Below are 25,364 nucleotides of genomic sequence, written 5' to 3' on the forward strand. Positions count from 1 at the left end.
TTTAAAGTAATTGGCAAAAAGCGATATGAGAAAAAAAAATTTCACTTAGTGAGTGGTTGGATCTGGAATGCACTGCCTGAGAGTATGGTGGAGGCAGATTCGATCAAGGCATTCCAAAGAGAATTAGATTGTTATTTGGAAATGAAGAATGTGCAGGGTAATGGCGAGATGGTGGGGGAATGGCATTAGACGAATGCTCATTTGGAGAGCTGGTGCATACACGACAGGGCGAGATGCCTCCTTCTGTGCTGTAATAATTCTGTGAGTCTGTGAGTCTGTTACCTGGCAGCTAGCCCCAGACGTCTGCTGTCCATGCCAGGGTGGTGTAGTCCAAAGCTGGGTCTTCTGGGCCCAGAGCTTCTCAAGGGCATCCTGCAAGGCCATCTGCAGTGTCCTCCATTTCCACCAGCCATGCTGCAGGCACTGGGATAGCATTGCCTGGGAACACTAGGCCAGACAAAGACATTTACACAAGTATGATTAGTTGAATATTTCATGGCATATTGCATGCGTTGTTAGATGAAGTTAGTTTGAGATGGTTGTTTTGTGGTATCTTTTAATCTCATGATAGTGGCCAGGGGGATACTGTGATGAGCTATGACAGAGGGATGGCAAGATGGGAAACTACAAACTTACGAACATATGAATTAGGATCAGGAGTAGGCCATTCAGCCACTTTGAGTCTGCTCCACCATTTAATAAGATCATGGCTGATCTGATTGTGGCTTCAGCTCCACATTCCCGCCTACCCCTGATACCCTTTGACTCTCTTGTTAGTCAAAAATTTGTCTATCTCTGCCTTAAAAATAGTCGATGACCCTGCCTCCACCGCTCTCTGGGGAAGAGAGTTCCAAAGACTTGAAACCCTCCGAGTGAAAAAATTTCTTCTCATCTCCAACTTAAATGGGCGACCCCTTATTTTCAAACTGTCCCCTAGTTCTAGTCTCTCCCACAAGGAGAAACATCCATTCAGCATTCACCCTGTTGATTCCCCTCAGGACATTATATGTTTCAATAAGATCTCTAATTTTTCTAAACGCAAATGGATACAGCCCAGCTTGTTCAAACTTTCTTCATAAAATAACACCCCATCTCAGGTATCAATCAAGTGAACCTTCTCTGAACTGCTTCTAATGCATTAATGGCCTTTCTTAAATAAGGAGGCCAAAACTGTATACGGTACTGCTTTGTTTCATTCATTCACAGGGTGTAGGCTTCACTGGCTGGGCCAGCATTTATTGTCCATCCCTAGTTACCCTTGAGAAGGTGGTGGTGAGCTGCCTTCTTGAACCGCTGCAGTCCATGTGGTGTAGGTACACCCACAGTGCTGTTAGAGACGGAGTTCCAGGATTTTGACCCAGCGACAGTGAAGGAACGGCGATATATTTCCAAGTCAGGATGGTGAGTGACTTGGAGGGGAACTTCCAGGTGGTGGTGTTCCCATCTATCTGCTGCCCGTGTCCTTCTAGATGGTAGTGGTCGTGAGTTTGAAAGGTGCTGCCTAAGGAACCTTGTTGAATTCCTGCAGTGCACCTTGTAGATGGTACACACTGCTGCTACTGTGCATCGGTGGTGGAGGTATTGTTGAACAATAGGAATCTGAGGTTTCATTCAGAGGAGCTGGAGTCTGCTGATGTGCTTATGGACAGCCAGTTCAGAACATGGTTGTGCCGGCTGCCCCCGCTCATCCTCCAATGCCACCGTCTCCCCCCCACCTCCAGCTGACCTGCCACCTCCATCTTCCACCTCCTGAAGTGCTGACCAAAATAATAGTGACAAGGATTGTGTCCTCATGATGACCAGGATGTGGAGGATTCAACGCCCACCATGATTTGGGACACCCAACCTGGTAAAAGATGGAGGGCTTCTCGCAAGTGATCCAGCCAGCAGAACCATTGCTTCAGCACCACGATGGTCAGTTCGCTGACATTCCTCATCCCACTATGGTTCTTATCGTATGAGTGCTGGTCATGAATGGTGGGGTTGCGGAGAGCAGTCATCAGCCAGGTGTAGAGTGATAGCCCTGGTTGCCGAGCAACCATCTTCTGGTTCAACATGGTGGCTGGAAGATTACTGGAATTGCAAACTGGCGCAGGATGAAAGCAGCATGACTGCTGCCAGGATAGCATGATGTGATGGACATGGTCACACACCAAATGCACATTGAATGAGTGGTACCCTTTGCAGTTTCCGTACATCTCACCATTGAGATACAGAGCCTGGAAAGCCACTTGTGAAGTTGATGGCAGCCTGCACCATGGGGAAGTCCACTATTCTGGCAAAACCACAAGCCTGCTTCTCCTGTTTCTCTCCTTTTAAAGAGAAGACAACAAACTCCCCTTTCATGGTGCAGACAACCAGCGTGATCGCCTGCAAGCAACAATGGATGGCAAATTGTGAGAGGTTTGACATGTCGCCAGTTCCAGGCTGGATGGATCTGCTGGCATAAAAATTCAGGATCATGGTCACCTCAATGGCCACTGGCAGCACCTTCCTTACCCTGCTTTGAGACTGCAGACCCAGATCTGTGAATACCTCCTCGGTGAACACACTACTCCTAGCTTTTATGCAAGTGAGGGAAGTGCTCCCAAAGGACTGTAACTGGATAAGGCCTCCTACTGAGAATCCTCCTCCTCCCTCTGAGATCATCTGCTCTTCTCTGCTCCATCTCCCTTTGATGCTTCAAGGGGAACTGAAACTATAGCCCCCATGACTGGGAACAAGTGATGTAGACAAAGGCCTTTTACAAGCACATAACACCTTTACTATGTCCAAGATCATTCACTGCTGAATTAACCAACTTTTCACAACTCCTTTAACTTCCACTAACTCAGCAACAGCAAATGGATAGTCAAAAGCAACTAACCTGAAAGTTGGTTGGTGATGGATTTAAATAGCACAGGTTGGGGGAGGTGGGCCCTCATTCTGCTGAATGCATGTTCAGCTGTATGTGTTTACAAGAGGGTGTTAATTGGAGTGGCAATTTCCAAAATGGCTAACATCACAATCTGCCCTTTTTGCGAACACACGAAATAGGAGCATGAGTAGGATTTTCGGCACCTCAAGCCTGCTCCGCCATTCAATAAGACCATGGTCAATCTGATTGTGGCCTCAGCTCTGCATTTTGCGTACCACCAATAACCTATGACTCCCTTGTTAGACAATAAGCTATCTACCTCTGTCTTAAAAGTATTCCATGACCCTGCTTCCACCGCTCTCCGGGGAAGAGTTCCAAAGACTCACGACCCTCTGAGAGAAAAAAATGTCTTCTCATCTTTATCTTATAAGGGAGGCCCCTTATTTTTAAATGGTGTTCCCTGGTTCTAGTCTCCCCCATTAGGGGAAACACCCACTTGGCATCTACCCTGTCAAGTCCCCTCGGGATCATATATGTTTCAATAAGATCATCTCTCATTCTTCTAAACTCCAATGGATGTAGGCCCAGCCTGTCCAACCTTTCCTTTTAAGATAACACCCCCATCCCAGGTGTCAGCTGAGTATTATTTTGTATACTTCTGGTGCATGCATGTATCACCTGCGGTATTGCCCACAGAAACATGGTGAATGATGTGGGCCATGAAGGGAATGATCAGGATTGCTCCTCCAACCTTCCCCACCCCCCCACCCACTATTTTTCAACTCAACTGTTTCCTGTAATGCCAAAACCATTGGCAATATGAAGCCAAATTTTTATGCCATGGTATTTATGAGTAATATCCCCATGTCAGTTTGCAACATCTAAATGGTTAATTTAGCATTGAAGCTACTGTTTGTTTTTGTATTTTCGCACACGCCATTTTCCCTTTTGCGAATTGTGGGGAAATGTTGGAAGAATTAGCAGCCTGATTATCAAATTATTTGAACCACATTGTGAATGCTCTTTCCATGGCCTACAGATCCTAGAGTGAGACTTGGACCTCAGGTTTCTGGGTTAGAGACGGGGATGCTACCTATTGAGTCAAATGATGTCCAAAATTGAAGCTAATAGAGAAAAATGTGTGTTGCTGTGCACTCAGGGAGTCTGAGTTGCTGTGGCAACATGCACTTTTACTGGCAATGTTGTAGTCTGGATTACAGCTGGTGATGGTGAAGGTCCTTTCCATCATCTGGCTGACCAGGAATCTCTCCCACCCTTACTACCTGCAGTCAGTGTGTGTTGGAAAGATTTATAGGTTGGCACTCAGCCTATTTAGTTGCATTATGAAGCATTTTATATGCTCTCATTCCTGCAATGGGACTTGACCCTAGAGCTTCTGGTTTAGAAACCAGGACACTGCCCACTGCACCACAAGACCTCCGCAGAGAAAAATGCACAGTATGTACTCCAGATGAAAGACCCCTGGGAACTGTCAATCAACGAAGAATGAAAGCTCAATAGAATGACTGAAGAACAAATTTTTATGTAGAATTTGTTTACCCTGAATTGTTAATGATTTAAATAATTTACATTTGATCTTTCTTCACTGAATAAACTCATCAATCTAGTTGACCTATTTTCCTGCATAGAGCCGACTCTGGTCGCCTCCTCATGAAATTTGGTAAAGAAATCGGATTCCATTTTAATTCCATCGATTTTGAAACTGTATTATATAGAGTACAGAAATCTACTAGCACAATCTATGTAGACTTAACATAATTATTGGCACTTCACTAACTTGTACAGAAAACTGATAGTCTGGCCTGAAAAGCTAATGAATATTTATTTAGCTTTCCAGAGGAATTGGAATGAGTTCGAGACTGAAGTGAGATTTATTTTCTGTAAATACCTACATAGGAAACTTGGAATCAAAGGAAAGTGTATTCAAATTGCCATAGTTAGTGTAGTGAAATTGCAGTACTGTGAAATGCATCTTTCAAGTCCCTTAATCTAGTCTTGGTATCCAATCTGAAGATTTGTGCTACACGTCCATCTCATCAGCAGAGGCTGCTTCTTCTTGGGATACTGAGGTCACCAACAGAAATACTAATTGCAGACATTGGGCAGAATCTTCCGATCGGCGTGCGGGGATGGGCCCGACATGCTGATGCATAAACTGACACGCGATGACGTCGGACGTGCGTCCCGACATCATTGCTCGCCATCGCGATATTTCATTCGGTGGGCACGCCGGAGTCAGCTGCGCGCCCGCCAAAATGTTAAGGGCCTATTAAGGCCGTTAAGAAATTAATTAAAGTCCTTAAGAACGCTGCCCATCCAACCTTAAGGTTGGCAGGCAGACGAAAAGCCCAAGCGGCCTTTGCATCTTTCAGGAAACCTCATCCATGGGCGGGATGAGGTTCCCTGAAGCTTTTATAAAATAAATAAGTGCATTTCCCTGCCTTTACAAACATGTCCCAACTCATGTGACACAGTCACGTGAGCGGACATGTTTGAATAAATTTTTAATTTAATTCTGTCATGATTTTATTGTACATTCAATCTCCCTGAGGCAGCTCCGTGCCTCTGGGAGATTGCTGCGTGCGTAAAAGAGCACAGGCCCCAACTCTCCCTCCTCCCCCCGCCCATACAGGTAGCGCTGAGTGCTACCAGCCATGCATTACGCTGGGCGGGCCTTAATTTGCCCGCCTGTGTAAGATGGAGGCGCGCAGCTGATCGAGGGCGGCGATCGGATCTGCACCCACCCCCATCAGCTCCCGCCCAGCCCACCTGCCATAGGAAAAACCCTGGCCATTGTTATGCTTGACAAATCTTTTTGCAGCACTTAAGAAGCCTTGGGTGGATTGAAAACACTTGGGGGATGTTTCACCGTGTGACGGAGCCTAGAGATAGGGGACACTGTTTAAAAATTAGGTGTCTCCCATTTAAAATTAAGTTGAGGAGATTTTGTTTTTCTCTCAGAAGGCATTCCCTTCCCCAGAGAGTATTGGAGGCTGGGCCATTGAATATATTCAAGACTGAGTTAGACCGATTTGAGATCGACATGGGAGTTGAGGGTTATGGGGGGGGGGGGGGGGCAGACAGGAAAGTAGAGTTGACGTCACAATCAGGTCAGCCATGAACTTATTGAATGGCAGTGCAGGTTCGAGGGGCTGTTTGGCCTACTCCTGCTCCTAATTCTTGTGTTCTAAGTCATCATAGTCTCAAAATTAACATTCTCCACAAGCAATGGTATGTTTGCTCCACCCAAGTATGGTTGGGGAAGCTGTGGCGGTGGCATAGTGGTATTATCACCGGACTAGTAACCCAGGGTAATGCTCCAATGAGCTGGGTTCAAATTTTACTATGGCAGATGGTAGAATTTAAATTCAATAAAAATCTAGAATTAAAAGTCTCATGATGACCTTGAAACATTGTCAACTGTTGTAAAAGCCCATCTGGTTCACTTTATGTCCTTTAGGGAAGGAAATTGGCTGGCTTGCAAGCATCTCCAGACCTACAGTAAAATGGTTTGACTCTTAAATATCCAGAGCCTACACCACTGCAGCAGTTCAAGAAGGCAGCCCACCATCACTTTCTCAGGGATGGTTCAGGATGGGCAATAAATGCTGGCCTAGCCAGCGATGCCCACATCCCATGAATAAAAAAAATCTGCGATATACAGAATTTCACCCAGAAGCAGGTGTGTTTCTGATTCATGAAGGCATTTCTAGAGATTCCATTAAACATCATAATGGGCGGGTGGAGAGGGGAGCAGTTTATCATTGTTGAGCATGTGGAATTGAGTGTAGGTAGAGAGGTTAAATCACAAAAAATTACAAGCATATTGGAAAGTCGCTCATAATTCATCAATTTCCAGGTTTTATGGAGACTGGACAAGGAAGTGACAGCTAACCCAGTCCCAGTAGGTCAGGAGGCATTTTAAATATGTCAATGAAGCTGGAAGCCTCGGGTTTAACTGTGAATGGCCAGGTTTCCACGTGACACTGAAGCAAGGTGAAGACAGTATCTGGGAGAAAGTCAGTGCATTTGCAGCACTGCTCATGGGCCAGGAAGAGCAGAAGTGCTTCTCCCCACCAGCCACCCATGCTTCCTCTGTACCCACGGATTCCCCAATCAGACCCCCCGCCATAAAAAGACCATCGGGGTCAGAAATCGAACCTTCCCAGGATGGTGAATCAGAGCTACTTGGTCCTGCCGCCTGCTCTGAAATGTTCCCCGCCCAGCTCATGTCAGTCAGGATACCTCTGGGCAGGGAACATGTCAGAGCCAAAAGCTACACATTATGGGCAGAATTTTGCCCTCGGATGGCGGATGGGCCCCACCGGCTCGGCGGCGGGCGGACAGCCGGCCCCCGCCACTGAAACGGGGCCCGCCGCCATTTTGAGTGGGCGGGCCAATTAAGGCCCACACCCAGCGGCATCCCCGACAGGAAGTGCTATGCGCTTCCTGTGGTGCGGTGGGGGGGGAGGCGTGGGAATCCTCACCCGTCAAAGTGCGCTCTTTCACTCGTGCACGAAAGTGCGCACTGCTCCCTGAGGCAAAGTCCTGTCTCAGGGAGATTAGTGACAGGTAAGAAAAGTCTAAAATTGAAAAATATTAATATTATTAACATGTCCCCCTCATGTGACACTGTCACACGAGATGGGACATGTTAATAATAAACACTTAAAATTTATTACATTTTTGAAAAAACAGACATGAAACTTCATCCCGCCAGTGGATGAAGTTTCATGAATAATCTGGAGCCCGCTGGGGCTCCTGGCCTGCCCGCCAGCCTTAAGGTTGGCCGGGCAGGGTCTTTAATTATCTTAATGATCCTGTCAATGGCCTCAATTGGCCATTGACAGGTCGGCGGGAGGACAACTGATTTCCCCTCAGCGAGCGGGCCCTGCTCCCAAATCGCCGATGGGAAAATCCTGGCCTATGGATTTTAAAGCCCAGAGTGTGTGGGGAAACACAGAACTCCAGATTTCCCATTGGAAGCTCTGCCACCCTACCTAGCCCACATTTGTAAGTATCCAGGTCAATATCACTCATTTTAAATACCTTTCCTGGGGCTTGCTTGTGCCACTCACAATTTAATCAGACAACATCTGTAACATTGGGCCAAATCTTCTTGTCTTCAAATTGTCGGAGACCGGATGTGTGGTTGAAGGTATGCGTTGGGACTCTTTGGAAGTCCTGATGCATGGACCGATGTATGAATTGCCTGGGAACGTTTCCATTTCTGACGGGCAATTCCGCAGCTCCCCCGGATTCGCCATGAACGTCTCCAGCTCTGAGTTAGAATCAGAGACTTCGGATAGTTCCAATGTACTTACCTGGACAGTTACGCAGGGAATGTTAGACAATTAAAACCGGGTCTAACGCATGGCTAACTGCAGAGGCAAGCCCCCGATCATGCCCATCCCTGACCTCCTGACCACTTAGCTTCCCCTCAACCACCCGACTACCCTCCCAACCACCCCACTTCCCCCCAAAACCTGACCCGACCACCCACCCCGACCACAGACTACCCCTCAATCTCACCCGACCACCTGACTACCCTCCCAAACCAACGACCCCCCAAATACCCAACTACCCCATGACCTGACCTGATGACCATCGCGATCACCTGACTATTCCCCTGACCTGACCACGCCCCCAACCTGACAACCCCTCTGACCCGACCCCACTACCCCAGACCCAACTACCTGCCTTCTACCTCACCTACTCACCCACGTCACCCTCCTTACCCGCCTACCTACCCACTCACCCACTTACCAACATCACTCACCCACCTACCCACACACCCAGCTACCCACTCACCCACCTACCCACTCACCCACCTACCCACTCATCCACCTACCCACACACCCACTTACCCACACACCCAGCTACCCACTCACCCACCTACCCACTCGCCCACCTACCCACTCACCCAGCTACCCACTCGCCCACCTACCCACACACCCAGCTACCCACATACCCGGCTACACACCTACACATCTCACCCATTGGCCCACTCATCCATTCAATAACATCCAAAGACCAGACATTTAAACTTACCATACAGCAGCTGGCACCGTAAAAAGGGAACACACCCTGTCTCCCCCTGACTCTACTCCTCTCCGACTGAGTTCCCCGAGGGACACTGCACTGGGCATTTCTTTGGTGGCCAGGTTCGGAAGATCCCGGGAGAAATGAACAGCAGCACTGGGCCAGGAGAATCTTCAAGCACAGTGACAATCTGCTCAGGATTGCCGCTTCTCGGAAGCTTCAGGCTATTGTATTTCACTCCAAACAAACACCACCCTGACTGCCATATAGAGCACCATTCCCTCATCATTGCTGGTCAATACACCCAGAGCTCTCTCTATGCTGCTGTCACGTAAGCAACATCACCACAATGGCTCAAGAAGGAGGTCGACTGCCACGTTCTAAGAGTGACTAGGGTTCTGACCTTGCTAGCATCATCTGCATTGCAGGAGCAGATTCAAAACCAAGCAACCTGCTCACGTTGTTTCTCCTTCATTGCTCAGAGCTGGTTGGCAGGCAGTTGTGTGACAGAGGCCCAGAGGTGGTGCTTCTAAAATATTTTTCCTGCTCAAAGCCCTCTCGACGGGATAGAAGCAATTCTCATCCATATCCATGCCCTGTGGCTCTGCTCGCACTTCATATTTGAGTTGCAACGCACTGCTACACAACACTGCCCATCTAGATCAGTGTTTCTTGAAAAATATGCAAATTACTACAGGATCAGTGCTATCAAACCACTAATTCACAATGAGGATGAAATAGAGCCCTTAATGCGCTGATTAGCATTTAGTTAGAAGCCTTGCAGTTTAAATCAGTGCACAGGCAAAAAAATATTCTTCACAAAACCTTCTGATCATCAAGAAGGCAACGGTCTTAATTGCTGATAAAAGCAGAGAGTCCTGGGAGTAGTCAGCAGGTTAGGCAGCATCTGTGGAGAGAGAAACAGAGTTAATGGGCCAAATATTCCAAGGAGTGGCAATCACCATCGGATTGCCACCTTGTTCCTGTATTTTTACATAGCGCCGGAGCTCCATATTTCTCACCTAAATCACTGAACTGGGCCTCTTCAGAAATGTGGAGTGTACCTGTTCTCGGAGCCCTTCCTCGTGGGGTAGGATCATCAGAGGAAACCAAGCCATGCCCCCATTTTAACAGCACTGGATGCCGTATTTTGGTGAGTCTTCATTCACTGACACACTGAAAAGCTTGGGGACATTTAAATAGATTTTCACTGTGTTAGTGAATGAGTGTGTGTGAAGTAAGTGGATAGGGTACCAGCTCAGTGGTAGGTGACAGGGTGGGTAAGGTGGCAGGGAGATAGGAGGTAGGTGGCAGGGTGAGTAGGGTGGTTAGAGTGCCAGCTGGGTAGGTTATTGGGGTGGTAGTTAGCAGGGTGGTTAGTATAACAGCTGGATAGCGTGGCAGCTTGGTAGGATGGTAGGTGGCAGGTTGGGAAGGGTGGCAGGATGGTATGGTGGGTAGAGTGGCAGGATTGTATGGTGGGTAGAGTGGCAGGATTGTAGGGTGATAGGGTGATAGGGTAGTGAGGCTGTGTCAGGTTGGGTCGGGGAGGGGGGAGTCGGAGTGTCGGGGGGGTAGTCCAAGGGTCAGGGGGATGTCGGAGGGAATGGGGCTTAGGAGGGTCGGGGGTGAGTCGGAGGATTGGGAAGTAGTCAGAGGGTTGGGGGCAGTCGTGGGGAGTTAGGGGGTGTCAATGAGGAGTTGGGGGCCTCAGTTGTTAGACATGGGTTTCCTCTCTAATGTTTCCTGGGTAACTATTCTGGTAAGTGAGCCAGAAGCCTCCAGAATCTCTGACTCTAACTCAGATTTGGAGGCTTTTGAGGGTTCTGGATGCAGGGGATGCCCGTTGGAAGTTGAAACTTCCCGGGAAATTCCTGTGGAATCCTTGCATTGGGACTTCCAAGGGGCCTTCAATGCATCTTCCGGGGTACTTCCACAGTATGACCATCCAGACACCGGAATAACTGGGCCATTGTTTCAGTTCGATGGTCTTTCATCAGAACATTTCATCAGGATTGTTACTTTGGAAGGTCAATTAAGAATTGCTGAAAGTTCAGCAGGTCTCAGTAAGTAAATTAGCAGGTTGTCTCTGAACATCTACTTTCAGACAACAGTGAAACAGCATCAATATTAATTGAACTGAACTCATTTGAGTGGCTTGAAGCTCTTAGCAATTTATGTTCCTTATTTGTGCTTACTTTAAAACTGACAAGAGTTCTGGCATGGGAAATCACTTGATTTAATGGTCCTGCTCTTTGAAAGAAATAAGGATGAGATACTTAATTTTCTAAATGCAATTAAATCTGCAGACGTAGATTGTTTGGTCATCATTACTGCTGTGCCTGGGAGATTCCTGAGTTCAAATAATGTTACAAATGGACAGAGGTCATTTTTTAATGTGATTCCTCTGCAGCAGATAGTTACCCATGACTGCAGTCAGGACGCATTGTTAGTAATTAAATATTTATGAGCAGTATTGGTAAGGTAATTCAGTGACTATTTCTTCCTACAGCTATCATTATTTAAACATTGGCTTAAATGTTGGCTACAGCTATTGAAGATTATGTTATACTCAAGTAGGGTTGCATTTTTAAATTTAATTAAAAGGGCAATATCTTAAGAGCTGCAATGCTGTTACTCAAAGGCCAATAATAATGAAAACCAAGACAGACACATTTATGGGTTTCATTTTTACTGATGCTTATAAGCATACATGTATTAATATTAATGAAAGCGCATTTTATTATTAATAACATTTTGAAGGTTCTTACAGTAAGTTATTAATTGAATGATACTTTCTCATGAGCACAGTACAGTTAATAAAAGTTTACAAAAACAAAACAAACCACTTAATTGCCATTGTCAGTGAGAGACTCGCATGATCGGCTAGCTGACGATACTTAGGCCATTAATGCAACGGCGCATAATTATTTTGTTTGACAACGCAGAGCAAAAGTAACATGTTATGGCTTTTGATTCGAGCAAGTTTTCGATGAAATTTCATAGGCCAGGATTTTTCAGTTGGCGTGCGGGGGCGGGCCCGACATGCCAGCGCGTAAAATGACGCGCGATGACGCCGGCCGTGACGAACAATGTTTCGTTCGGCAGGCACACATCAGAGTCGGCTGCGCGCCCACCGATGTTTAAAAGGCCTATTAAGGCCATTAAGGAAGTAACTAAGTTCAAATTTACACTGCCCGTCCAACCTTACGGCTGGCGGGCAGGCGAAAAGACCAAGCGGCCTTTACGGTTTTTAGGAAACCTCATCCACCAGCGGGATGAGGTTTCCCAAAGCTTTTACAAATTGAATAAAAAGTTTCTATGAAAAATAAAAACAAGTCCCGTCTTATGTGACACAGTCACATGAGGGGGACATGTTGCATTAAATTTTCGTTGTTTATATATATATGTTTTTTAACAATCGCTTCAATCAGCTCCGTGCCTCAGGGAGATTGAAGCGCTCTTTCACACGCATGCGCCATAGCGCAGGGCCCGACTCACCCTTCTCCCCCCCCACCGCCCGCACAGGGAGCTGCTACTGCTTGTGTATTGTGCTGGGCTGGCCTTAATTGGACCGCCCAGGTAAAATGCCGGTGCGGAGTCGATCGCAGGCGGCAGTCGGCTCTGCGACTGTCCCCACCTGTTCCCACCAAACCTGCCTGACGTGGGCAAAGTTCAGCCCATAGTTTTGTTACTAAACAAAGCACAAGTTCTAGCTGATATTTTTTAAAATATCAATTGCCAAGACGATTTTTTTAGATATCTGAATCTTTTTAAATTAGAAACACATTCAGATAACTATTTTTTAAACGTTAATAATGAGAAGAAATAGGCTGATTGATCGAGGTTGGGAGCCACACAAATCCTTAATGAGCCTCATGCTGCTTTGGAGCTGTCGGCCGGGGACACCAGTGCTAGTGTCATTATGGGTTGAATTTTCCCCCCATCGGGAGCGAAGTTGAAGGGCGGGCGCGCACAGGCGCGCTTCCGATCGCAGTGCCATTTTACATGGGCGGACCAATTAAGGCCCGCCCAGCGTGACATCTGCACAGAAGCGCTATGCGCTCCCTGTGCAGTGGGGGAATCCCAAAATCGGGAGTGCACTCTTAGAAAGAGCGCACTCATCTCCCTGAGGCTAAGTGCTGCCTCAGGGCGATTGGCTCAAAATGTAAAAAAGCCTAAAAATAGAAAAGTAAAATTTCCCTAACATGTCCCTCATGTGACAATGTCACATGAGTTGGGACATGTCCATAATTTTCACAAAAACTTTATTAACATTTTTAAAAACCTACATGAAACCTCATCCCGCCCGTGGATGAGGTTTCATGCTTTTTCTAGTTCGCGCCGGGGCTCCTGGCATTTAAGGTCAAAGGTCCAAGGTCCTTTAATTACATAATTGACTCTGTCAATGACCCCAGTTGGCCATCAACAGGTCGGCAGGCGCGCAGCTGATTCCACTGTGCCCCGGCCTTCCTGAAAATTTAAATAGGGCGCGGTGATGTCGGGAGTTCCCCGCGTCACAATTCAAGTCGGCAAGCAGGCCCCGCCCCCGCTCGCCGACGCATAAAATCCTGCCCTATGTTCCTGGTTAGTGATCCAGAGGCATGGACTAAAAATCCAAGAGAACTGGGGTTTAAATATCATCAAAGCAGTTTGAGAACTTGATCTTGAATTCTGTTTTTCTTTAAATAAATAAATCTGGAAATAGAAAGCTGGCATTAGCAAAAACGCTATTGTAATGTCATAATAACCCAACTGATTCACTGATGCCCTTTTAGGGACCTTTCGCCTTTAGCCGTGGTCTGGCCTATCTGTGACTCCAGTCACACGCCAACGAATTTGACTCCTAGCTATCTTCTGAAGTGGCTGAGCAAGGCACTTAATTATATCCAACTTCTGCAAATAATAAAAATAAAACCATCTTCACTTTATGGACTTCAGCAGTTCAGGAAAAGGTCCATCACCAGGGCAACAAGGGTTAGGAAACGAATGCATGTCTTGCCGGCAACACCCATATCCTGGGTATGAATAAAATAAAAGAAAACATAAAATAAAGATGCTGTCAATCCAAAGTTCAATAGGATCAAGGGGAAAAAAAATGTTATAAGATGAGTCCAATTCTCTATCTGGTTCCAAATTCAGGCCAGTAAATTACTTCAATTTTGTTTTTTTAACCAGAAAGCAGCATTTGAAACCAGGTAAATAAATCCCTGATTTGAGGAAAATCCAGGTGCTGCCAAAACAAGGCATTTACAAACATTACAATGCATTCTCCGGATATGATCTATTTACAGTATATATATCAAAATCCGTGAGTTGGTAACATAGTCAGTGCTCAGTCCATTGAAGTCAATGGGCAGTACTGGAAAGGTAAAGTTTATCCTTATTTGCTCCATAGGATACATTGAAAGCCACCTTGGATTGTTACAACAAGAATGCTGTAAGTCTCAAATTAAAAGCAAAATGTTCAAAATACATAGCAGGTTAGACAGTATCTGTATATGATTATCAGTATCACATTACGATTTTCTGGGTGGAGGTTCTGTTGAACATTAATCACCCACAATGTTCTCCCCTTTACAAAGCTGACTGAACTGTTCTGTACTTCTGGCATTTTCTGTTTTTAATTACAGCCAAAGAATTTACAATTTTCTCTGACCATGAGGAGAGTGACAGGAGATTCACTAATACTTTATTCAATATCTTGCAATTGCCTGCACGCACAGTCCTTCACAAAATATTAGATCTTGCTATCAGACATGTCAACTCTTGTCGATTGTCAGTAAGTTTCATGGATTTGCTGGTCTCCTGGGGGTGGAGGCTTGGAGCGGTGAGCAGAACAGAGACATAGAAAAGGAAAAGCAAGAAATACATTTTTTAAAAATACATTTGTGAGATGTGGGCTTTGCTGGCACTTTTCTTTTATCTTTATTTCTTTCCCATGCCTTAGTGACACATGCGAAAGACAAAGCGGATGCTTATGTGTGTCCATGGCTCGTTTTCCCTGGAACAGGTTGCCAACCTGTCACCAGAGGCTATTGCCTGAAGGATACCTCTCCCCACCAAACATAGCTGACCAGGAGACTCTCCCGCTCATCCCGCCTGCTATAGGTATATTGGAAGGATTTGCAGGTTGATAACCAACATGTATGAATGCACCTTCCATGGCCATCAAGTCCTGGAGTGGAACTGTAACCCAGAGCTTCTGCTCAGAGGCAGGGATTGCGCCACAAGACCTCCACCCTAGCACTTATTGCCCAAACCTAATTGACCTTGCAAAAGAAGGAGTAAATGGATATACTTTGCTTCTCATGAAAGAGTAAAAAACAATGCCAACAATGCTATGGAAGATTCATTAGCTCTGCACATGGAATGAAATGAGATATCAAGAAGTGAATGAGTCTTTCAAAAAGCATAAGAGGCTGATGTGTAGTTTTGGTCACCTACTTCAAAACTAATTGTAGATGTAGGGTTCAGAGAAGATTGACAGGATGTCTTAGGGAAGTGGGATTTGAAGAAAACTCCAGCAGACTTAGGAAGAAGATTGAGGATGTTAGATTCAACTCATTGGCAGATTTGTGTAATTGATAAGGCTTACATTATCAAATTGTACTGTGTATAAGCTTAGTGATGAAAAGTCTTAATATTGTTAGTATTATTAGAATTATTTGTACATATTATTGAAAGTGTTAAAGTTGGCATCTCTTTAAGTGCCAAAACACTGTATTATAACTTTAAGAAAGAACACATGGAGTTATAGATGGAGCATATTTTGCACACTTGGGGCTCTGGTGAGTCCAGACAGCGTCACATGAGGGGACATGTCAGGGAATTTTTTTTTCTATTATTAATAATTTGTACATTAGAGCTGATCTCCCTGAGGCAGCACTTAGCTGCCTCTTTTGTGTGCATGCGCGAAAGAGCGCACTCTCGGGTTTAGGGATTCCCCACTGCCCGCATAGGGAGCGCATAGCACTTCCGTGCAGATGTCATGCTGGGCTGGCCTTAATTGGCCCTCCCACGTAAAATGGCGGCGCACCCCCAATCGGGGGTGCCGATCGGAGGCACGCCTCCGTGCGCCCACACTTCAACTTCCCCCCCAATGGGTGGAAAAATCCTGCCCATTGTGTACACGTTAAGATTACATTGTTGCAGGGAAGAGGGGCACTCAAGATTGCAAATATTTGGTAACAAGTTGTTGGTTGTGTTAACACTGATGCACCTACTTAGGTTAGGTGTTGCAAAAGCTGCCTACAAAAATGGTATAAAAACAGGGAAGCATCACTACATTTTTTGCTCTTGCCAGGGGATAGCATTCATCTCAGGACGCTTTCTGAGGGCATCTCCTGGGAGAGAAAGTTAGGGGTTCGTACTAGAGCAGTTGCTAGGAAGTTAGCACTTGCATGGGGCATTGCCAGTCAACGGATAATTGTCATAGGCCGAGGGTTGCTGTAAGAACTCAGGTCAGTTTTAGAATCCAGTATTAAGGCTAAAGGCAATTGCCTTAGGCAAAAGAAAATAGTCTTTTTTTCAAAAAGAAAGAGGTGGAAATTCCCTGACATCTCCATCAAAAAGAAAGAGGTGGAAAGAGAAAAGGATCCAGTAGAGTTGAAGTCTTAAAGGGATTTGTAAGTATGTTAGAGTTAAGTTGACTAAAAATTATTTTTTAAAAAAAATTTAACAAATTTAAAATCACAAAAAATGTCACGAGTCAAGAGACCAGGTTCAAGGAACCAAGAAGAGAAGGCCCCAGAAGTTTGGGGATCCACAGAAAGACAGATCAAAAGGCGGAGAACTTGTGTATTGAGCCATGCTTTGATGAGTGGAATGTTAACTATTAAGCTTTGTTGTCCAATAAACCTTGTTAGTTTGCATTCTAAATTAGTGATTGTCCATTTCACCAATAAGGTTATCTCTCGACAAGAATTTTCTTACTCTGGAGTTTAGTATTGAGTCCAAATCCTTACAAGGAGAATGTGAGAAGCTCGAGGATAAGCACAATTTAAGCCTTTAAATTAATAAAAGGCACAGATGAAATGGAAGTAATCATGTTAGTTATCTTAGGCAATGAATGCAGGAGAACATAAATGCATAACTGATAAACCTCAAATGGGGTTATGGATTGAAATGAAACTCTCCCACACAGGATAGTGAATATGTCGAATAAACTACCTGAGAAGATAGTTTATTGATGGGTTAACTGGGACCTTTAAAAGCAATTGGATGTTATCTCTCTCTAGAAAGTTCAAGATAGAATTTGGTGTTTCCTGAAGGAATGGATCAGCAAATGCTGTGGGATTGATGTCCTTAAGTAATTAACCATACGATGATTTGAAATGAACACTGAATTTTCTTACGTTCTGGATAGCTGCTTTTGTGATGTGAATTTGGAATGTCACTATTATGTTTACTTTTATGTTTAAGTAGTCGTTTGGTAATACAGAATTTGAGTATTGCTGAAAATTTGAGACGTGTCTAAGATTTTTGTTTTGCACTCATCAGGACACTTCACAAGAATACCAATATAAATCAAGCTGCCAGGTTTAAGTTTCAAACAATGCTTGGCAGTTAACTGTCAGTCACCATCAGTGGTGCATTCTCCATGGCAACGCCACTTGCCAACCAATCAGCACTCTCTTCACACAGTATAAATTGTTCTTTTCCCCTTATGTTAGTATTCTTGCGAAGTGTCCTAATGAGTGTGAGATAAAAAGCTTAGACATGTCTCTTTTTTCAGCTTTTATGTTTCCTGAGGAAGTAGGATTTGAAGTTTGTTTTTAACCAAGCAGAGATGGATTTGAACTAATGTAGCCTTGGCTTAAAATTGGACAGTGTGGCAGCAGGAGCTGAAGCAAGCAGTTGCATTAGTGAGATAAGATCAAAATGACTAATCTCAAATAAAATAGTGAGCAAAACATATTGATCAAATGGGGTGAAGGGGTTTCATCCTGAGGTCACTTGACTACCAATAATGAGATGGAAGTAATTTTCATCTCACGGAGAACTGGGGAGGTTAGGTGTGTACAATCTTAAGCATCTTACCACCCAAGAAACATTACTATATTAAAGAAAATTCAGGAAAGAGCTACAGAAATAATCCCTGGATGTCAGCATGAAAGTTATGAAGAGGCAGTAACAAAGCTAAGTTCCTTTTCGTTGGAGAACATAAATTGGGAGGGGCATGTGATTCTGATAATCTAAATGTTGGAGAGGCTCAGACTATCTTTGAGCTAGGCTCAGAAGGCAGTCTATTGATTTGAAATTAGGCGATTTGACCATATTAAAAGCTGAATAAGCCTAATTTGGAAAAAAAATTAAATTAACACCAAACTCAGCCCCTAACCCAACTGTGACTGAACACTAAATAGACTATATAATCATGGCCAGAATTTTACCTTCGGTGTGCGGGCGAGTGCCCGACACGCCGGAACGTAAAATGACATGTGATGACATCGGCATGGATCCTGGCGTCACCGCGCAGTGTCGCGCTATTTCGTTCAACGGAGTCGACTGCGCACCCGCCGATAATTGAAAAGCCTATTAAGGCCATTAAGAAGGTAATTAGTTGAAGTTTACGCTACCCGTCCAACCTAACGGTTGGCAGCAGGTGAAAAGGCCAAGCGGCCTTTACATTTTTTAGGAAACCTCATCCACGAGCGGGATGAGGTTTCCTAAGTCTACTACAAATTAAGTAAAAACTTTCTTTTGAAATGAAAAACATGTCCCATCTCATCTGACACAGTCACATGGAGGGGGCATGTTTCACTGAATTTTTATTGTATTTATTAACTTTTTCAAAAAGCGCTTCGATCTCCGTGTTCCGTGCCTCAGGGAGATGGATGCGCTTGTCCTTGCATGTGCCAGGCCCGCTCTCCCTCCTCCACCCCGCCCACACAGGTAGCGCTCAGCGCTACCGCTCGCGACGCACGCAGGGCGGACCTTAATTGGCCCCACCCACGTGAAATTGCGGGCGGCGGTTGGCTCCCCGACCACTCCAGCCCGCTCCCGCCGAGCCCGCCCGGCGCAGGAAAAATCCAGGCCCATATTTTTCCCCAAACACACAAGTCGCATGACTTCAAATCTCAGCCTTAACGTGGGTTCCCCTCAGATGTCTTTCAGGTGGAAAATTTGCAAATCCGGTTGATTCATCAGGCATCTCACTGTGAGAAGCTGAGCTGTCCACACGCGGAGGCAAAAGGAGAAGCTGCCAGGTTCCCCACTGTAAGGGCTGGATAATGCACTCCGAGATAGGGACCGTTTCCCGCGGCGCCAAGTGTATTACGGGGTGTGATGATGTCGGGTGCTGCTTACGATGTCATCACGCTGGTTTGCGTTCATACGGTAGGCGGATGGCCCAAAAAGTCGGGAACACACCCGCGTTATTTAGCGATCTATTCAAAGGCAATTCAGTTAATTAACTACCCATCTCACTGTGATAATATAGCCAGGAGGCAATAATACACCCTCAGGGTGAGGTTTACAACAGGTGGGGAATCCGTTTTTTTCAAGGGCAGGCTTGTTCGGGTGGATTTTAAAACCGCAGCTGAGATCAGAGTCTCAGCTTTGCAGTTCAAACTCAATTGATGCAGGGACTGCTGATTTGAGTGTGCTAAATGACGTTTTGGATAGTTATTCATGAGGACGAATCTCCTCTCATTCAGAGTTGCCCTCCGAGTGCTCATTGAATATTCTCCTGTCCGTAACCCTGAGAGAAACCCTCAGCTCTTTTCAAAGGTGCCTGGATCAGCACCTGAGCTGCTGTAACCCTCAAGGCTACAGGCCAGGTGCAGGAAAGTGGGAATAGATTGGGCGGCTAGTTCTTTTTTCCCTTCTTGGCCGGCACAGACATGATGGGGTGAATGGCCTCTTTCTGTGCCGTAATTTTTCTATCTAACCCAGGGGTGACGGGTGAAAACTCTGGGAGACAGACGGGGATTGTGGTTCAGTTGAAGACACAATCTCTGGTGAGGCGGAGAGAGGATTAGGAGGAGTAGGATTAGGTGAGAGGAAGAAGGGGTGCTCGGGATACTGTGGTTCCTCAGGAAGGGGACAGAGCAATGCCAGACCCTGAATATCAGGAGGAGCCCAGAAACCCTCACCGGGGGTGCAGACGAGCTTTTGCTGCCCCAAGGGTGTACAGGCAGCGATTCAGTGAATGAGACTCAGTGGAGAAGAAGACTCAGGCTTTCAAGGGTGGCTGTGACGTCACTATGTAAGATGCTCACAGGGGAGATCTCATCCAGGGAGTTCTTGATTGGTATGGGGATCAAAGGTTACGGGGAGAAGGCGGGAGAATGGGGTTGAGAAACTTATCAGCCATGATTGAATGGCGGAGCAAACTCGATGGGCCGAATAGCCTAATTTCTGCTCCTATGTCTTATGGACATCCAACTGTCATGGGAGTCACTTGGTGCCTGTCATATTGAAGGTGACAGTTGCTCTTTAATTCTTTGCAACAGGCTTATTCCAGGCAGCCTGTGGAGACCTCAGTGGGATAACACAGCCTGCAGCCCACTGCTGCATCAAGATGTTCACAGATGCAATGTTCCGAAGGGCTGGGAATTACGTCTCCTTCACCCAGGATGGTGAACGTTAAGTGGACAGAGCCTGAGGATTTGCAGGGATTGTGGGTTTCCCCAGGGTGCAGGGAGCACACATTATGTCATTAAGGCTCCTGCTGCACAGCCAATGCACCTTCATAAACAGAAAGAGCTCCCACTCGATCAATGTGCAGCTGGTGTGTGACCATAATCGGCGGGTCATGCAGGCGTGTGCCAAGTACCCGGCAGCAGTCACTTCCTTAGGAACTCACAAGTTCCAGACCTTTTCATAGGCCCTGATTCCTTGGAGGGATGGCTACTAGCTGATAAGGGCTATCCACTGAAAAGATGGCTAATGATGCCTGTGAGGGTGCCCAGAACTGGCGCAGAGAGGAGGTACAATAAGAGCCACACCAGCACACCAGGACATAGTGAAGCAGACCATTGGCCTCCTAAAGGTGTAATTTCTATGCCTGGATAAATCTGGAAGTTCATTGTGCTACAGCCCCTCACGTGTGTCCCTGATGGTCGTGGTTTGCTGTGCACTCTATAACATCGCCATCCAAAGAGGAGATGTGCTGGAGAATGATGACGCGTCAGATGGCAGCCAATCCTCTGAGGAAGAGGGCGATGATGAGTTGAGGGACCACAGCATTGCTCCTGCTGATGGTCCTGGCCGTGATCAAGTAAATGGCCATGACACCAGGGGTACCTTAATACGGCAAAGGTTTCTATAGTCCGTCTTGCCACTGCTACAAAAGGGTTTGGTGAACTCTTAGCCCTACTTTTCCCAGCGCTCAGCAGGAGCTGGCCATGTTGATCGTATGCTGCTCGCCAGAGGGCACTGAGTCTGGGGGCAGCTTTGCTCCTTCTAGAACGCCTCTTCCCACGCCAACTCCGATGGCACAGACACCTATGCCATACATGGAAATGTGTAATAAATGTACAATCCCTCAATGCAAAAGGTGGGAGACTTGCTGATTTTTAAAATTTCTGCCCCAAGGTTGACATTGTTGGTAGAGATGAGCTAAAGTTTAAATTGACTCATCTGGCCAGATTAGAAAATGCACAAATCTTCACTGTGCGTAGTAGATGCACTCGATTGATCATCTGATAGGCCACCCAATACTATCCCGTGGCAGGGGGCCCGTTAAAGTGCTGGTCGTTACCTCATTCCAGGTCACAACCTGCAGCCTCAGAGACAAGACTTCCCGCCCTCCAGCACTCATTGGCAGGATGATGGTCTGTAACCTGACCTTGCCATTAATTGGCAGCAATGACCATATTATTGGGTACGCACAGATGGCAGGTTCAGGTGCGGACCCACCATCAGCACGCAACTGTATTATTCAGTTCTAAGTTCAACTTTAATACACTCGATCCCTCTGGAACTCTAAAATAAATACAGGAAATATTGAGAACATTTGGCAGCATCTGTGGAGGCAACTAAACAGAGTTAACACTTAGGGTCAATGATCCTCCATCAGAACTGTAAAACATAAGAGATGGAATAGATTTTGAGCAAGTACAGAGATGAGGAAAGCCGGGTGGGGGTGGAGGAAAGAGCAAAACAAAAGTTCTTTGATGGGGTGAGGAGAGATTAAAAGACAAAAGGGATGATGGTACAAGGTAGAATTGGTTTGTAATGGGACAAGTAAACTACTGGGTCTAAAGAGTTGTAAATGGCAGTAACAGAAAAATCAATCAATATGGGTTTTCAAATCCCTACATAGCCTAGCCATCTCTGTAATCTCCTTGAACCCCACAAGCATCTGAGATATCTGTGCTCCTCTAATTCTAGCCTCCTGTGCATTCCCAATCATAGCTTCTCCACCATTGGTGGCCATACCTTCAGTTGCCTAGGCCCCAAGCTCTGGGATTCCCTCCCGACACCCATCTGCCTCACTACCTTGCTTTCCCCCTTTAAGACAATTCTTAAAACCTACCTCTTCTCCAAGTTTTTGGACATCTGACCTAATAACCCCTTTGTAGCTTGGTGTTATACTTTATTTTATAATGCACCCGTGAAGTGCCTTAGGATGTTTCATTACATTAAAGGTGCTTTTTAAATATAAGTTGTTGTTGCTATTGTTGCTGTAGGGGCTATTGACCATGGCACATAATACCACATCAATACTGCATAAATGAAACCATGCTGAATTGTGCTGTTAAAGTACAAAGCTGACCATTAACTGAATAGGACCTGTGTCACTGGGTATGCTTGGTGCTGTCAATGGGTCCGCTCCTCACAATGTCAGCTGGCAGACATACAAGGAATGAGAAATAAAAGATTAAAAATAGATTTTATTTTCCACAGAACTATAACTCAGCACTGCAAGACTTTTGTGTACATCATTCTGCCACTTCACACTGAGTACCCTTGTTATTAATATTGTAATAATGCAACAGAATGCAGCTGCTGCAGGCACCTGTCAGCAGATATGAGTAACTATCATTCAGCCCTGAAGCATATAGAGTGTAATCCTCATCCGCTAAAAGCTGCTGAATGCTACAATAATTATTCTTTAGAATTTTACTTTCATGATCTGTATTGAAAATATGAAAAACAAACACAAAATGGTTACATTTTGAAGAAATTTCAATCAGAACATGCTTAAATTTCAATGTTCATACGCAAACTGCAGATGAAACAAAATTAAATTATCTGAAGTGAAAAATATTCAGCTTTATCAATTTTATATAAAAAAGGGTGGGAAAATGTTGATTAATGCCTAGCTGACAACGTCATAAAATCAGAAAACTTTGTGGTGAATTTTCATTTTGTTGAGCACATGGGTTTGGAGAAAAGAATCTACCTGGAGAAATAGGGAATGCAACTTAAGGCCTTTGAAAAATGTTCGTTTTCCAGTCAGTGAATGTACAAAATTTGAAGTCATTCACACGTGACATTGTGGGTTGCAACCAGATCACCACCCTGATTTCCATTCCTTGGTCGCTTTGTCCAGTGCTGGAGTTACGTAGAATCACATGGGCCTGGATTTTGCAGCAGTAATTACAGTGAAATTGTTGGCATTCACCATCATTAAACCTCTGAAATTGATAATAACTTCTGGAATCCACGCATGTGCAGTTAAATGAAATCTAGAAGTTCCTGTCAATGATTCAGGGGATGTGCTGTTGAGGAACCTTGCCCCTCACCCCCACCAACCCCCACCACCCCCACCACAGAATGAAATCAATTAGAAATCTTCAAGACGACCAAAACCTCCAACATTACAGTTTCCAGTGGCATACTAAGTTCATAATTATTGCCTCACTGGCCCTGAGAAGTTTATAATTATTGAATGTCAAATGTCTCCATTATGATAAGGTTCCTCATATTTTTAAAATGTCTGTTTAACACGTCTATATTTTAACTTCCACCTTAATCCCATATGTATGTCTCAACCATTTATTTCAATATCCGTGAAATTAAAACATTAAAAGTGAAGGAATTCATTAGTATTTACTTCTTGTTTTGCTGTCTGTGAGAATTCTACAATGTGATTGGCTCATAACCTGATTGATAACAACACTGTTGTAGAACGCCTGGAGGTCCCCTTGACTTGGTGCCATATTCAAGTTAACATCGGGAAAGAGAAAAATCCATGCTACAGAGATCACTCAATCTTAGTGGACCGATTTCTTCAAGATCAGTGGGTGACCATTTGACCTATTTTGTTCATGCTGGTATTTGTGCACCACATAAGCTTGCAGCCTCTAAGTCACCTAACCCTATCTGTACATCCCTCTATTCTTTTCTTCCTCATGTACTTATCTAGCTTCCCCTCAAATACATGTATGCTATACTGTGACTACTCCATCTGGTAACAAGTTCTACATTCTAAAGAATTCTTTTGAATACCTTGTTGGATTCATTCGTGACTATCTTATATTTCTGACTCCTAGTTTTGGACACCTCCACAAGCAGAAACACATTTACCTCAATTTTAAACCCTGACAGAAGGGAGTGTGTTAAAAGATCAAGCAGCCTGGTCCCTTTGCACACATTTAAATTTTATAATATGCCAAAATCAGGCCAGGGCCAAGGCTCTCACAAAAGGTAGCCGGGGATCTGATTAACATATCACATTTGCTCCTTGTTCACAGTGAGATAAGTGAACTATTTTTAATTCTCTCTTAACGTGCTATTCCTGTTGCAAAAACTGTGCCAAGTAGTAACTACCTCCACCAGTACAAAAACGGAGTGATTTTAAGCAAAACTTAAATCTATGGCTGCTGCACTATGATGTCAGTCCTGTCACTACCAACTGCTGAACTATTTTTGTTTGAATTGAAGAAGAAATCACAATTACTGCACTTGTACAGTACTTTAATGTCAACGTCCTCTGTGCAGTTGCTATTGTGTTACCTTTGCAAATCCCGCTGATTTGAAAACTGCTGCCAAAAACATTAAGGGATTAATATAAACAACTAATTAAAGTGACAATAGCATGCTAAGAGCTTCTACTTCTCTGTGAATCAAAATATGCTGACAGATGTTCACTCATTGTGGACTGCATTAGTATGATGTCTTTCATTTTTGTAGTATTATGTTTTTTTATTTGGTCAACTGGATAGCATGCTATACACTCTTCTGGAAGACCTATAGTCAAATTAGTGATTAAACCTTCTTGTTTTGAGTGTGAGCCCTCTCCCCATCAGAATACACCCAAGCCCAGGGAGCTTAGTTGCTAGTTGGCTAGAGCTATGGACGGAAGACCCATCTACTTGTAACTAGAACCTAAGTGTGAAGAGTCATACCTCCCAGTGACAGATGTATCTTCTAGAACCTATCAATGAACAAGATCTTGGATTATCTGCAGACCTGCTTGGTCCAGATATCAGGTTGCAAAATGTGGTGGGGGATATTGAGACTTTGGAAAGGGTACAGCAGAAGGCCG

This window comes from Cetorhinus maximus, chromosome 2 (genome assembly GCF_964194155.1).
Source record: "Cetorhinus maximus chromosome 2, sCetMax3.hap1.1, whole genome shotgun sequence".
Taxonomy (NCBI): Eukaryota; Metazoa; Chordata; class Chondrichthyes; order Lamniformes; family Cetorhinidae; genus Cetorhinus; species Cetorhinus maximus.